At 56.3% G+C, this 15,505-nt stretch overlaps 2 pseudogenes; both read right to left on the bottom strand.

Moving 5' to 3' along the window:
- Window positions 1-2,057: 2,057 nt before the first annotated feature.
- LOC144177754 (uncharacterized) lies at window positions 2,058-6,521 on the bottom strand (annotated as a pseudogene).
- A 7,172-nt stretch (window positions 6,522-13,693) lies between these two features.
- LOC144177753 (uncharacterized) lies at window positions 13,694-14,908 on the bottom strand (annotated as a pseudogene).
- Window positions 14,909-15,505: the final 597 nt, after the last annotated feature.

The raw sequence follows: 15,505 nt of genomic DNA, 5'->3' as shown, positions 1-15,505 counted from the left end.
TAGACATAGAATTCCCCGATGTTGCTACCTTCCGTTCAGAACAGCAGAAAGACCCCAGCATCCAGCACCTCTTCGATGCTGCTGCTGATCCTACGGCTCCCCGGCGCTACTCGCTGCATAATGGGCTGCTCTACAACATTAACTATATGCCTAGGGGAGCGCGTTTTCTTCTTGTCGTGCCAAAACCTTTGCGTGCTATTGTTCTACGCACCATGCATGACGATGTTACAGCCGGTCACACGGGTTACGTAAGAACTTTGCACCGTACCCAAGAAAGATTCTTCTGGCCGAAAATGCGCCGTGAAGTTCAACAATATGTCTCGAGTTGCCTCCGATGTCAGCACTACAAGCGCCCTACGAGCATTCCATCTGGGCTACTCCAATCTATAACACCTTCTTGTTTCCCCTTTGACCAAGTCGGCATTGATTTAATCGGACCGTTTCCACGCTCTTCGACTGGTAATCGCTACATCATTGTCTGCGTCGACCACCTGACGCGTTACGCAGAAACTGCGGCTGTCGCAGCTGCAAAGGCAGATATCGTTTCGACATTCCTGCTCCAGTTCGTCATCCTTAGGCATGGTGCTCCCCGCGTGATTATCAGCGACCGTGGACGTCAGTTCGTCGCTGATGTTGTGGAAGACTTGCTGCGTCTTTGTTCAACTCACTTTCGTCACTCGACACCCTATCATCCCCAGACAAACGGCTTGACCGAGCGTACCAACAGGACTCTCACAAACATTATTGCAATGTATGTTGACTCTCGCCACAAAAACTGGGATGAGATTTTGCCGTTCATCACATACGCTTATAACACGGCCCAACATGAGACCACTGGCTACAGCCCGTTTTATTTGCTCTACGCCCGTACACCTCCTAACACCCTGGATACAATATTGCCCATCTCTTTAGGTCACGATCCATCCGTTTCGCGCACCCTCTGTCTCGCTGAAGAAGCTCGTCGCCTCACTCGTTTACGTACCCTGGCCTCCCAGGGCCGCTCAAAACACCTTTACGACAGTCGGCACCGTGCGGTTTCGTACGCTAAAGGCGACATGGTATTGTTGTGGACGCCTGTACGCAAACGGGGCCTGTACAGCAAGTTCTTGTCGCATTACACGGGACCATACGTTGTCGTCGATCGGTTGAGCGATGTCACCTACGTTATCTCGCGCGTAACGACCCCTGGACGGAGAAGCTGCAAGACAACTCGCCCACGTCTCCCGGTTGAAGACATTCCACCCTCCCCTGTGACTTCCTCGTGCCTCGCCCGACGGGCTTCGTCTGCGAAGGGGGAAATGTCACGCTCGAAACTGTACAGCGCTAGACTAGTCGCGACCAATCCCCAAGCGGGGTATGCGTCAAGGGGTGGAGCAGAAGAGGAAGGAGAGGACGAACCGCACTCGTACTGACCGCAGGATCGGTGGCCGCCTCCTTCAACGCTCTTGTTCCTATTCACGGCTTTAATTAAACCCTTTGCACCGTAACAATATTATCACGACCGCTTCAGGTCATTGCCGACCAGTTAACCCCAGGAGAATTCAAACCACCCATGCAAACTAAATGCGCCGCAGAAAAGTAATATTCAAGAATGAACTGGCTGAGGGAGTGTATGCAGTCAACTGAACATCCAGGACCGCGATAATATACGCCGATTAGAACGGACTTTTTAGAAAGATGCAGCTTGCAACAGAAACATTCAGTCGCAACTGGAGAAGGCAATAGCGAAGGTCAGAAGCAACACCACCACTCTTCATATTAGAGCCATCAGACCTAACTGCGATGAATCCAGGTGGGGTAAATTCTGAATCAAGAATGCCATCATGTAACCATGTTTCAGTGATCCCAATTACATGGGGGGAGGGTAATATGAAGAGACAAGAGCAAGAAGGTCTGGAAATATATTAATGAAACTTCTAGCGTTTAGATTAAGGAGGATGAGGTTATCTGGTAGCTTACGTGCAGGTCAGGAAGACGACGAATAACTAGGCTGAACGGCTGCAGGCACTGAAGGGGGGCGGTTTAATTTATACCCACTTTTCACTAGCATATTGAGGTTAGTGTCCCAGCAGGCCAAGGTGATGGGTCAAGCACGATCCTCGGCTCAGCAGAACACGCAGCAGGGCGACGGACCAAAACGCGAACTGCAAAATCAAGCAGCGATTAGGCACCGTGCTCACTCAGCCCCTGCCAAGCCCACTGAAGAAGATGTCGTGATGAAGTCATTTTAAAAGGGTCCACAGTGACGTCACTGGCCAGGGGTTGGTCGTCTTCAGGGGTTGTTGCAGGCAGCATGGCAGGGCAAGTGAAGCAGCCAGCCCAAGATAGGCCTAGCTAGCATCACCAGTGTGGTGGGCACGTGGTTGATAAAATAGTCCGGAGGGCCCGCGATGTTCGCCTGAGCAGGCCAGGGTGATTGGTCAAGCAGGATCCTCGGCTCAGCAGAACACGCAGCAGGGCGACGGACCAAAACGCGAACTCCAAAATCAAGCAGCAATTAGGCACCGTGCTCACTCAGCCCCTGCCAAGCCCACTGAAGAAGATGTCGTGTTGAAGTCATTTTAAAAGGGTCCACAGTGACGTCACTTGCAGGGGTTGGTCGTCTTCAGTGGTTGTTGCAGGCAGCATGGCAGGGCAAGTGAAGCAGCCAGCCCAAGATAGGCCTAGCTAGCATCACCAGTGTGGTGGGCACGTTGTCGATAAATAAATAAAAATTATCAAGTCAATCCCCCAACCGAAAGGTGCAAATTGTGTGGACGCCTGCCCACCCCTCCATGGAAGGCAACGAATTTGCTCACCAACAGGACCGCGTACCGACCAACCAGGCCCTATAGAGTACGGTAGAGCCTATCCCACTCACTACATTCCAAGAGATAACTCAGCACTACAGGCTCAGTAGGAGAACGACCCCACTCCCACATTCAAGCCTCGCAAAGGATCAGGAAATAACTGCGACAATTTCTTCAATCAAATACACATCCTCATCCCACCCGACTTAACCTAATGTACCCGAGCGAATATTCAGCCGTATGGAAATTCTGCCAGCAGCCAGGGACACCCAGGCACATTACTATAGAATGTAAAGTTTCGCCTGGATTGCCCCCCTGGATTGCCTCCCTTCCCCCCACCCCCAAGAGCAGTGGGAGACACTGCTGTCTAGCTTCTCCCTCCCGGATCAGCTCATCCTCGTCGAGAGGGCAGCCATGGTCAAGACGGCCAATGCATTCCCGTCATTAGGGAACTACTCCCACATGATCTTCTGATCAATGCTCCTAATAAAAGTTGTTCTCTCTGTCTCTCTCCTTGTACCAGCAAAAAACACTCAGCTGTCATTTCCATCACTGCTGGAGAGAGAAAACTGACAAGCAAAGCCTCATCCCTTGCTAATTTCAGTTTTAAGGTGTAGTTGTACTTTTGTGCTGTTTGACAAGTAATAACTTTTTGTGGTAAGATTGCTGCAGACAAGTCCGCAGTCTTACTAAACACAGAAGAAATGGATTTGAAAGCATTGCACATCATAAGATCTGTTGCTAAAAGTACCAAATGAAGTAAAATATTGTAGTGCGGCATGCGACAGCACACGTGAACTGTTCAGCATCTGTTGAATGCATGGCATTATACCAGCTTGAACGTGCCCCAGAAGGGATAATTTTAAAAATGGTAACTTGAGAGGGCCCACATAAAGAAAAATGCTTGGCACCAGGGCTAAGCGCAACTAGTTAACATTTTCTCATTCACTACTTCAGGCCTGGTTGTGTATTATTAAGGCTTGGTTCCTACAGCTGGTAACAACAACAACAACAAAAAAAAACGGAATTCGAGAAGGTACAGAAAAAAGAAGAAACATCCCCCTCGCGAGGGGCACGATCAAATGCAGAGCATTTCTGCGGGGGGGGGGCGCACCTGCAAGTCGTATGGATTACGTATTGGTTGTTGTTGTAATTGTTGTCTTCCAGCGTAGACATTGTCGATGAAGTCGATGGTGGAACGTGCCGTGAACCCCCTGCCGCGGCTATGACGCAACGTGGAGTGGCTATGACGCAACGTGGCGCGGCTATGACGCAACACAATCCAACACAATCCACTTTAATCCAATCCAATCCAAATCCAAGCCAATCCAATCGAATCCAATCCAATGCCCCTCGCGAGAGAGTGTTATAGCGCCGAAATCGCCACCACGCAAACGCGTGATGCTGACGTCACGATCACGCCACAGATGTTAGCGACCTCAGCGCGCGCGAACGACATATGTGGTTTAAGCGCAAACCGACCGCGGCGAGAGAGCGCGATGCGAGCGCCCCACCTGTTCTTGCGCGCGATCCTAACGCGGCGAGAGAGGGTGTTGCGCACGTCCCCACCTGTTGTGCGCCCGAACCGAACGCGGCGAGAGAGGGCGTTACGAGCGGAGAGAAGGCGAGGAGGACGCGGGGGAGAGGGCGCACTTCTGGCCGACGGTTGAAGGAGTCAAGGATATAAGGCACGTTCGTACCCTTCCGTTCTGTGTCGGCGTTGTGGCTCAGTTGGTAGAGTACCGTGCACCTTGCGTTCCGCCCGCAGAGTCGTAGGATCGAAACCTGGCGCCGGCAAGTATTTATATAGTATGGGGGGAGCGATGCGGACGCGGACTACGGACGCCAACGTGGGTGACATCGTGAGTTACTGAAATGCTCTGCATTTAAAAGACATCCCCCTAGCGAGGGGCACGATCAAATGCACAGCATTTCGGAGGGGGTGCGCCGGCAAGTCGTATCTCTCGATCGCGGGACCCGTGTCGCCATCTTTCGGAGGCGCGGGACAACTTGTGGCGCTTTCGAAAAAAACCAGAAATGAGTGAAGGATATAAGGCGTGTTCGGTGCATCGAAATCTGTGTCGGTTTCGTGGCTCGGTCGGTAGTGCGCCGGGCACCTTGCGCTCCGCCCGCGGCGTCATGGGTTCGAAACCGGGCGCCGGAAACTGTTATTTCATTTATAGTGTAGTGGCCTGGCTGCGGACCACGACAAGGCACGCCTGCGGACTACGACAAGGCACGCCAACGCCGCGCGACATTGTGAGTTACTAAAATGCTATGCATTTAAAAAGTCCGGAGGGCCCGTGATGTTCGCATGAGCAGGCCAGGGTGACGGGTCAAGCACGATCCTCGGCTCAGCAGAACACGTAGCAGGGCGACGGACCAAAACGCGAACTCCAAAATCAAGCAGCGATTAGACATAGTGCTCACGCCGCTTCTGCCTCGCCCACTGAAGAAGATGCCGGGATGAAGTCCTTTTAAACGGGTCGACAGTGACGTCACTGGCAAGGCGATGGTCGTGCTCCAGGGTTCGTTGCAGGCATCACGGCATCGCAAGCGAGGCAGCCAGACCAAGATAGTGCTAGCTAGCATCACCAGTCTGCTGGGCACGTCGTCGATAAGATAGCCCGGAGGGCCCGCGATGTTCTCATGAGAAGGCAAGGGTGATGGGTCAAGCCGGATCCTCGGCTCAGAAGAACGCGGCAGCAGGGAGGCAGAACAAAAAGCGACTTGCAAAATAGAGCAGCGATTAGGCATCGTGCTGACGCCGCTCCTGCCTAGCCCACTGATGACGATGCCGGTATCAAGTCCTTTTAAACGGGTCGAGAGTGACGTCACTGGCAAGTTGTTGGTCGTCTTCCAGGGGTCGCTGCAGGAATCACGGCCAGCCAAGCGAAGCCCCAGTCCAAGATAGGGTAGCTAGCATCACCAGTCTGCCGGGCACGTGTTAAATAGTGTATGGTCCGGAGGGCCCGCGATGTTCGCATGAGCAGGCCAGTGTGATGAGTCAAGCACGATCCTGGGCTCAGCAGAACATGGCAGCAGGGCGACAGACCAAAAAGCGAACTGGAAAATCAAGCAGTGATTAGGCATTGTGCTCTGATTGATTGATTGTAGGGTTTAACGCGCCGACGCAACGCAGGCGATGAAGCGCGCCGTAGTGGGTGGCTCCGGATTAATCTTGACCACCTGGGGATCTTTAACGTGCGCCGAAATCTCGTGCATAGGCATTGTGCTCACGCCGCTCCTGCCTCGTACACTGAAGATGCCGGGATGAAGTTCTTTAAACAGGTCGAGAGTGGCGTCACTGGCCAGGGGTTGGTCGTTTTCTGGGCTTGTGGTAGGCACCACGGCAAGCCAAGCGAGGCAGCCAGCCCAAGATAGGGCTAGCTAGCACCACCAGTCTGCCGGGGACGTCGTGAAAAAGATAGTCGGGACGGCCCACGATGTTCGCATGAGCAGGCCAGGGTGATAGATCAAGCACGATCCTAGGCTCAGCGGAACGCGGCAGTATGGTGGCGGAACAAAAAGCGAACTGCAAAATCAAGCACCCATTAGGTATTGTGCTCACGCCGCTCCTGCCTAGCCCTCTGAAGAAGATGCGGGATGACGTCCTTTAAAACGGGTCGAGAGTGACGTCACTGGCGAGGGGTTGGTCGTCTTATAGGGGTCGTTGGAGGCATCACGGCAAGGCAAGCGAGGCAGCCAGCCCAAGACACTGCTAGCTGGCATCACCAGTCTACTGGGCACGTCGTCGATAAGATAGTCCGGAGGGCCCGCGAAGTTCGCATGGGCAGGCCAGGGTGATGGGTCAAGCACGATCCTCGGCTCAGCAGAACACGGAAGCAGGGCGACGGAATAAAAAGCGAACTGCAAAATCAAACAGCGATTAGGCATAGTGCTCACGCCGATCCTGCCTAGCCCACTGAAGGAGATGCCGGGATGAAGTCCTTTGAAACGGGTCGAGAGCTACGCCACTGGCCAGGGGTTGGTCGTCTTCCAGGGGTCTTTACAGAAATCCGGGCAAGACAAGCGAGGCAGCCAGCCCAAGTTAGGGCTAGCTAGCATCACCAGTCTGCCGGGCACGTCGTCGATAAAGTAGTCCGGCGGGCCCGCGATGTTCGCAAGAGCAGGCCAGGGCTATGGGTCAAGCACGATCCTCGGCTGAGCAGAACACGGCAGCAGGGCGACGGACTAAAAAGCGAACTGCAAAATCAAGCAGCGATTAGGCATAGTGCTCACACTGATGATCCTGCCTAGCCCACTGAAGGAGATGCCGGGATGAAGTCCTGTGAAACGGGTCGAGAGCGACGCCACTGGCCAGGGGTTGGTCGTCCTCCTGGGGCTTTGCAGAAATCCGGGCAAGGCAAGCGAGGCAGCCAGCCCAAGATAGGGCTAGCTAGCATCACCAGTCTGCCGGGCACGTCGTCGATAAAATAGTCCGGAGGGCCCGCGATGTTCGCATGAGCAGGCCAGGGTGATGGGTCAAGCACGATCCTCGGCTCATCAGAACACGGCAGCAGGGCGACGGACTAAAAAGCGAACTGCAAAATCAAGCAGCGCCTAGGCATAGTGTTCACGCCGATCCTGCCTAGCCCACTGATGCCGGGATGAAGTCCCTTGAAACGGGTCGAGAGCGACGCCACTGGCCAGGAGTTGGTGGTCTTCCAAGGGTCTTTGCAGAAATCCGGGCAAGGCAAGCGAGGCAGCCAGCCCAAGATAGGGCTAGCTAGCATCACCAGTCTGCCGGGCACGTCATCGATAAAATAGTCCGGAGGGCCCGCGATGTTCGCATGAGCAGGCCAGAGTGATGGGTCAAGCACGATCCTTGGCTCAGCAGAACACGGCATCAGGGCGACGGACTAAAAAGCGAACTGCAAAAGCAAGCAGCGACTAGGCATAGTGCTCACGCCGATCCTGCCTAGCCCACTGAAGGAGATGCCGGGATGAAGTCCTTTGAAACGGGTCGAGAGCGACGCCACTTGCCAGGGGTTGTCGTCTTCCAGGGGTCTTTGCAGAAATCCGGGCAAGGCAAGCGAGACAGCCAGCCCAAGATAGGGCTAGCTAGCATCACCATTCTGCCGGGCACGTCGTCGATAAAATAGTCCGGAGGGCCCGCGATGTTCGCATGAGCAGTCCAGGGTTATGGGTCAAGCACGATACTCGGCTCAGCAGAACACGGCAGCAGGGCGACGGAATAAAAAGCGAACTGCAAAATCAAGCAGCGACTAGGCATAGTGCTCACGCCGATCCTGCCTAGCCCACTGAAGGAGATGCCGGGATGAATTCCTTTAAAACGGGTCGAGAGCGACGCCACTGGCCAGGGGTTGGTCGTCTTCCAGGGGTCTTTGCAGAAATCCGGGCAAGGCAAGCGAGGCAGCCAGCCCAAGATAGGGCTAGCTAGCATCACCAGTCTGCCGGGCACGTCGTCGATAAAATAGTCCGGAGGGCCCGCGATGTTCGCATGAGCAGGCCAGGGTGATGGGTCAAGCACGATCCTTAGCTCAGTAGAACACGGCATCAGGGCGACGGACTTAAAAGCGAACTGCAAAAGCAAGCAGCGATTAGGCATAGTGTTCACGCCGATCCTGCCCAGCCCACTGAAGGAGATGCCGGGATGAAGTCCTTTGAAACGGGTCGAGAGCGACGCCACTGGGCAGGGGTTGGTCGTCTTCCAGCGGTCTTTGCAGAAATCTGGGCAAGGCAAGCGAGGCAGCCAGCCCAAGATAGGGCTAGCTAGCATCACCAGTCTGCCGGGCACGTCGCCGATAAAATAGTCCAGAGGGCCCGCGATGTTCGCATGAGCAGGCCAGGGTGATGGGTCAAGCACGATCCTCGGCTCAGCAGAACACGGCAGCAGGGCGACAGACTAAAAAGCGAACTGCAAAAGGAAGCAGTGATTAGGCATAGTGCTCACGCCGATCCTGCCTAGCCCACTGAAGGAGATGCCGGGATGAAGTCCTTTGAAACGGCTCGAGAGCGACGCCACTGGGCAGGGGTTGGTCGTCTTCCAGGGGTCTTTGCAGAAATCCGGGCAAGGCAAGCGAGGCAGCCAGCCCAAGATGGGGCTAGCTAGCATCACCAGTCTGCCGGGCACGTCGTCGATAAAATAGTCCGGAGGGCCCGCGATGTTCGTATGAGCAGGCCAGGGTGATGGGTCAAGCACGATCCTCGGCTCAGCAGAACACGGCAGCAGGGCGACGGACTAAAAAGCGAACTGCAATATCAAGCAGCGACTAGGCATAGTGCTCACGCCGATCCTGCCTAGCCCACTGAAGGAGATGCCGGGATGAAGTCCTTTGAAACGGCTCGAGAGCGACGCAAATGGCCAGGGGTTGGTCGTCTTCCAGGGGTCTTTGCAGAAATCCGGGAAAGGCAAGCGAGGCAGCCAGCCCAAGATAGGGCTAGCTAGCATCACCAGTCTGCCGGGCACGTCGTCGATTAATAGTCCGGAGGGCCCGCGATGTTCGCATGAGCAGGCCAGGGTGATGGGTCAAGCGCGATTCTCGGCTCAGCAGAACACGGCAGCAGGGCGACGGACTAAAAAGCGAACTGCAAAATCAAGCAGCGGCTAGGCATAGTGCTCACGCCGATCCTGCCTAGCCCACTGAAGGAGATGCCGGGATGAAGTCCTTTGAAACGGGTCGAGAGAGACGCCGCTGGCCAGGGGTTGGTCGTCTTCCAGGGGTCTTTGCAGAAATCCGGGCAAGGCAAGCGAGGCAGCCAGCACAAGATAGGGCTAGCTTGCATCACCAGTCTGCCGGGCACGTCGCCGATAAAATAGTCCAGAGGGCCCGCGATGTTCGCATGAGCAGGCCAGGGTGATGGGTCAAGCACGATCCTCGGCTCAGCAGAACACGGCAGCAGGGCGACAGACTAAAAAGCGAACTGCAAAAGGAAGCAGTGATTAGGCATAGTGCTCACGCCGATCCTGCCTAGCCCACTGAAGGAGATGCCGGGATGAAGTCCTTTGAAACGGCTCGAGAGCGACGCCACTGGGCAGGGGTTGGTCGTCTTCCAGGGGTCTTTGCAGAAATCCGGGCAAGGCAAGCGAGGCAGCCAGCCCAAGATAGGGCTAGCTAGCATTACCAGTCTGCCGGGCACGTCGCCGATAAAATAGTCCAGAGGGCCCGCGATGTTCGCATGAGCAGGCCAGGGTGATGGGTCAAGCACGATCCTCGGCTCAGCAGAACACGGCAGCAGGGCGACAGACTAAAAAGCGAACTGCAAAAGGAAGCAGTGATTAGGCATAGTGCTCACGCCGATCCTGCCTAGCCCACTGAAGGAGATGCCGGGATGAAGTCCTTTGAAACGGCTCGAGAGCGACGCCACTGGGCAGGGGTTGGTCGTCTTCCAGGGGTCTTTGCAGAAATCCGGGCAAGGCAAGCGAGGCAGCCAGCCCAAGATGGGGCTAGCTAGCATCACCAGTCTGCCGGGCACGTCGTCGATAAAATAGTCCGGAGGGCCCGCGATGTTCGTATGAGCAGGCCAGGGTGATGGGTCAAGCACGATCCTCGGCTCAGCAGAACACGGCAGCAGGGCGACGGACTAAAAAGCGAACTGCAAAAGCAAGCAGCGATTAGGCATAGTGCTCACGCCGATCCTGCCTAGCCCACTGAAGGAGATGCCGGGATGAAGTCCTTTGAAACGGGTCGAGAGCGACGCCACTGGCCAGGGGTTGGTCATCTTCCAGGGGTCTTTGCAGAAATCTGGGGAAGGCAAGCGAGGCAGCCAGCCCAAGATAGGGCTAGCTAGCATCACCAGTCTGCCGGGCACGTCGCCGATAAAATAGTCCAGAGGGCCCGCGATGTTCGCATGAGCAGGTCAGGGTGATGGGTCAAGCACGATCCTCGGCTCAGCAGAACACGGCAGCAGGGCGACGGACTAAAAAGCGAACTGCAATATCAAGCAGCGATTAGGCATAGTGTTCACGCCGATCCTGCCCAGCCCACTGAAGGAGATGCCGGGATGAAGTCCTTTGAAACGGGTCGAGAGCGACGCCACTGGGCAGGGGTTGGTCGTCTTCCGGCGGTCTTTGCAGAAATCCGGGCAAGGCAAGCGAGGCAGCCAGCCCAAGATAGGGCTAGCTAGCATCACCAGTCTGCCGGGCACGTCGCCGATAAAATAGTCCAGAGGGCCCGCGATGTTCGCATGAGCAAGCCAGGGTGATGGGTCAAGCACGATCCTCGGCTCAGCAGAACACGGCAGCAGGGCGACGGACTAAAAAGCGAACTTCAAAAGCAAGCAGCGACTAGGCATAGTGCTCACGCCGATCCTGCCTAGCCCACTGAAGGAGATGCCGGGATGAAGTCCTTTGAAACGGCTCGAGAGCGACGCAAATGGCCAGGGGTTGGTCGTCTTCCAGGGGTCTTTGCAGAAATCCGGGAAAGGCAAGCGAGGCAGCCAGCCCAAGATAGGGCTAGCTAGCATCACCAGTCTGCCGGGCACGTCGTCGATTAATAGTCCGGAGGGCCCGCGATGTTCGCATGAGCAGGCCAGGGTGATGGGTCAAGCGCGATTCTCGGCTCAGCAGAACACGGCAGCAGGGCGACGGACTAAAAAGCGAACTGCAAAATCAAGCAGCGGCTAGGCATAGTGCTCACGCCGATCCTGCCTAGCCCACTGAAGGAGATGCCGGGATGAAGTCCTTTGAAACGGGTCGAGAGAGACGCCGCTGGCCAGGGGTTGGTCGTCTTCCAGGGGTCTTTGCAGAAATCCGGGCAAGGCAAGCGAGGCGGCCAGCACAAGATAGGGCTAGCTTGCATCACCAGTCTGCCGGGCACGTCGCCGATAAAATAGTCCAGAGGGCCCGCGATGTTCGCATGAGCAGGCCAGGGTGATGGGTCAAGCACGATCCTCGGCTCAGCAGAACACGGCAGCAGGGCGACAGACTAAAAAGCGAACTGCAAAAGGAAGCAGTGATTAGGCATAGTGCTCACGCCGATCCTGCCTAGCCCACTGAAGGAGATGCCGGGATGAAGTCCTTTGAAACGGCTCGAGAGCGACGCCACTGGGCAGGGGTTGGTCGTCTTCCAGGGGTCTTTGCAGAAATCCGGGCAAGGCAAGCGAGGCAGCCAGCCCAAGATAGGGCTAGCTAGCATCACCAGTCTGCCGGGCACGTCGCCGATAAAATAGTCCAGAGGGCCCGCGATGTTCGCATGAGCAGGCCAGGGTGATGGGTCAAGCACGATCCTCGGCTCAGCAGAACACGGCAGCAGGGCGACGGACCAAAAAGCGAACTGCAAAAGCAAGCAGCGATTAGGCGTCGTGCTCACGCCGCTCCTGCCTAGCCCACTGAAGGAGATGCCGGGATGAAGTCCTTTGAAACGGGTCGAGAGCGACGCCACTGGCCAGGGGTTGGTCGTCTTCCAGGGGTCTTTGCAGAAATCCGGGCAAGGCAAGCGAGGCAGCCAGCCCAAGATAGGGCTAGCTAGTATCACCAGTCTGCCGGGCATGTCGTCGATAAAATAGTCCGGAGGGCCCGCGATGTTCGCATGAGCAGGCCAGGGTGATGGGTCAAGCACGATTCTTGGCTCAGTAGAACACGGCATCAGGGCGACGGACTAAAAAGCGAACTGCAAAAGCAAGCAGCGACTAGGCATAGTGCTCACGCCGATCCTGCCTAGCCCACTGAAGGAGATACCGGGATGAAGTCCTTTGAAACGGGTCGAGAGCGACGCCACTTGCCAGGGGTTGTCGTCTTCCAGGGGTCTTTGCAGAAATCCGGGCAAGGCAAGCGAGGCAGCCAGCCCAAGATAGGGCTAGCTAGCATCACCATTCTGCCGGGCACGTCGTCGATAAAATAGTCCGGAGGGCCCGCGATGTTCGCATGAGCAGTCCAGGGTGATGGGTCAAGCACGATCCTCGGCTCAGCAGAACACGGCAGCAGGGCGACGGACTAAAAAGCGAACTGCAAAAGCAAGCAGCGATTAGGCATAGTGCTCACGCCGATCCTGCCTAGCCCACTGAAGGAGATGCCGGGATGAAGTCCTTTGAAACGGGTCGAGAGCGACGCCACTGGCCAGGGGTTGGTCGTTTCAAGGGGTCTTTGCAGAAATCCGGGCAAGGCAAGCGAGGCAGCCAGCCCAAGATAGGGCTAGCTAGCATCACCAGTCTGCTGGGCACGTCGCCGATAAAATAGTCCAGAGGGCCCGCGATGTTCGCATGAGCAGGCCAGGGTGATGGGTCAAGCACGATCCTCGGCTCAGCAGAACACGGCAGCAGGGCGAAGGACCAAAAAGCGAACTGCAAAAGCAAGCAGCGATTAGGCGTCGTGCTCACGCCGCTCCTGCCTAGCCCACTGAAGGAGATGCCGGGATGAAGTCCTTTGAAACGGGTCGAGAGCGACGCCACTGGCCAGGGGTTGGTCGTCTTCCAGGGGTCTTTGCAGAAATCCGGGCAAGGCAAGCGAGGCAGCCAGCCCAAGATAGGGCTAGCTAGCATCACCAGTCTGCCGGGCATGTCGTCGATAAAATAGTCCGGAGGGCCCGCGATGTTCGCATGAGCAGGCCAGGGTGATGGGTCAAGCACGATTCTTTTCTCAGTAGAACACGGCATCAGGGCGACGGACTAAAAAGCGAACTGCAAAAGCAAGCAGCGACTAGGCATAGTGCTCACGCCGATCCTGCCTAGCCCACTGAAGGAGATGCCGGGATGAAGTCCATTGAAACGGGTCGAGAGCGACGCCACTTGCCAGGGGTTGTCGTCTTCCAGGGGTCTTTGCAGAAATCCAGGCAAGGCAAGCGAGGCAGCCAGCCGAAGATAGGGCTAGCTAGCATCACCAGTTTGCCGGGCACGCCGTCGATTAAATAGTCCGGAGGGCCCGCGATGTTCGCATGAGCAGGCCAGGGTGATGGGTCAAGCGCGATTCTCGGCTCAGCAGAACACGGCAGCAGGGCGACGGATTAAAAAGCGAATTGCAAAATCAAGCAGTGATTAGGCATAGTGCTCAGGCCGATCCTGCCTAGCCCACTGAAGGAGGTGCCGGGATGAAGTCCTTTGAAACGGGTTGAGACCGACGCCACTGGGCAGGGGTTGGTCGTCTTCCAGGGGTCTTTGCAGAAATCCGGGCAAGGCAAGCGAGGCAGCCAGCCCAGGATAGGGCTAGCTACCATCACCAGTCTGCCGGGCACGTCGTCGATAAAAGTCCGGAGGGCCTGCGATGTTCGCATGAGCAGGCCAGAGTGATGGGTCAAGCACGATCCTTGGCTCAGCAGAACACGGCATCAGGGCGACGGACTAAAAAGCGAACTGCAAAAGCAAGCAGCGACTAGGCATAGTGCTCACGCCGATCCTGCCTAGCCCACTGAAGGAGATGCCGGGATGAAGTCCTTTGAAACGGGTCGAGAGCGACGCCACTTGCCAGGGGTTGTCGTCTTCCAGGGGTCTTTGCAGAAATCCAGGCAAGGCAAGCGAGGCAGCCAGCCCAAGATAGGGCTAGCTAGCATCACCAGTCTGCCGGGCACGCCGTCGATTAAATAGTCCGGAGGGCCCGCGATGTTCGCATGAGCAGGCCAGGGTGATGGGTCAAGCACGATCCTCGGCTCAGCAGAACACGGCAGGAGGGCGACGGACCAAAAAGCGAACTGCAAAAGCAAGCAGCGACTATGCATAGTGCTCACGCCAATCCTGCCTAGCCCACTGAAGGATATGCCGGGATGAAGTCCTTTGAAACGGGTCGAGAGCGACGCCACTTGCCAGGGGTTGGTCGTCTTCCAGGGGTCTTTGCAGAAATCCGGGCAAGGCAAGCGAGGCAGCCAGCCCAAGATGGGGCTAGCTAGCATCACCAGTCTGCCGGGCACGTCGTCGATAAAATAGTCCGGAGGGCCCGCGATGTTCGCATGAGCAGGCCAGGGTGATGGGTCAAGCACGATCCTCGGCTCAGCAGAACACGGCAGCAGGGCGACGGACTAAAAAGCGAACTGCAAAAGCAAGCAGCGATTAGGCATAGTGCTCACGCCGGTCCTGCCTAGCCCACTGAAGGAGATGCCGGGATGAAGTCCTTTGAAACGGGTCGAGAGCGACGCCACTGGCCAGGGGTTGGTCGTCTTCCAGGGGTCTTTGCAGAAATCTGGGGAAGGCAAGCGAGGCAGCCAGCCCAAGATAGGGCTAGCTAGCATCACCAGTCTGCCGGGCACGTCGCCGATAAAATAGTCCAGAGGGCCCGCGATGTTCGCATGAGCAGGTCAGGGTGATGGGTCAAGCACGATCCTCGGCTCAGCAGAACACGGCAGCAGGGCGACGGACTAAAAAGCGAACTGCAATATCAAGCAGCGATTAGGCATAGTGTTCACGCCGATCCTGCCCAGCCCACTGAAGGAGATGCCGGGATGAAGTCCTTTGAAACGGGTCGAGAGCGACGCCACTGGCCAGGGGTTGGTCGTCTTCCAGGGGTCTTTGCAGAAATCCGGGCAAGGCAAGCGAGGCAGCCAGCCCAAGATAGGGCTAGCTAGCATCACCAGTCTGCCGGGCATGTCGTCGATAAAATAGTCCGGAGGGCCCGCGATGTTCGCATGAGCAGGCCAGGGTGATGGGTCAAGCACGATTCTTGGCTCAGTAGAACACGGCATCAGGGCGACGGACTAAAAAGCGAACTGCAAAAGCAAGCAGCGACTAGGCATAGTGCTCACGCCGATCCTGCCTAGCCCACTGAAGGAGATGCCGGGATGAAGTCCTTTGAAACGGGTCGAGAGCGACGCCACTTGCCAGGGGTTGTC

The sequence above is a fragment of the Haemaphysalis longicornis genome, unplaced genomic scaffold (assembly GCF_048455015.1).
Source record: "Haemaphysalis longicornis isolate Haplotype H1 unplaced genomic scaffold, Haemaphysalis longicornis Haplotype H1 scaffold_30, whole genome shotgun sequence".
Taxonomy (NCBI): Eukaryota; Metazoa; Arthropoda; class Arachnida; order Ixodida; family Ixodidae; genus Haemaphysalis; species Haemaphysalis longicornis.
Note: the sequence above shows the minus strand (reverse complement) of the source record. Positions and strands in the feature narration are given on the sequence as shown.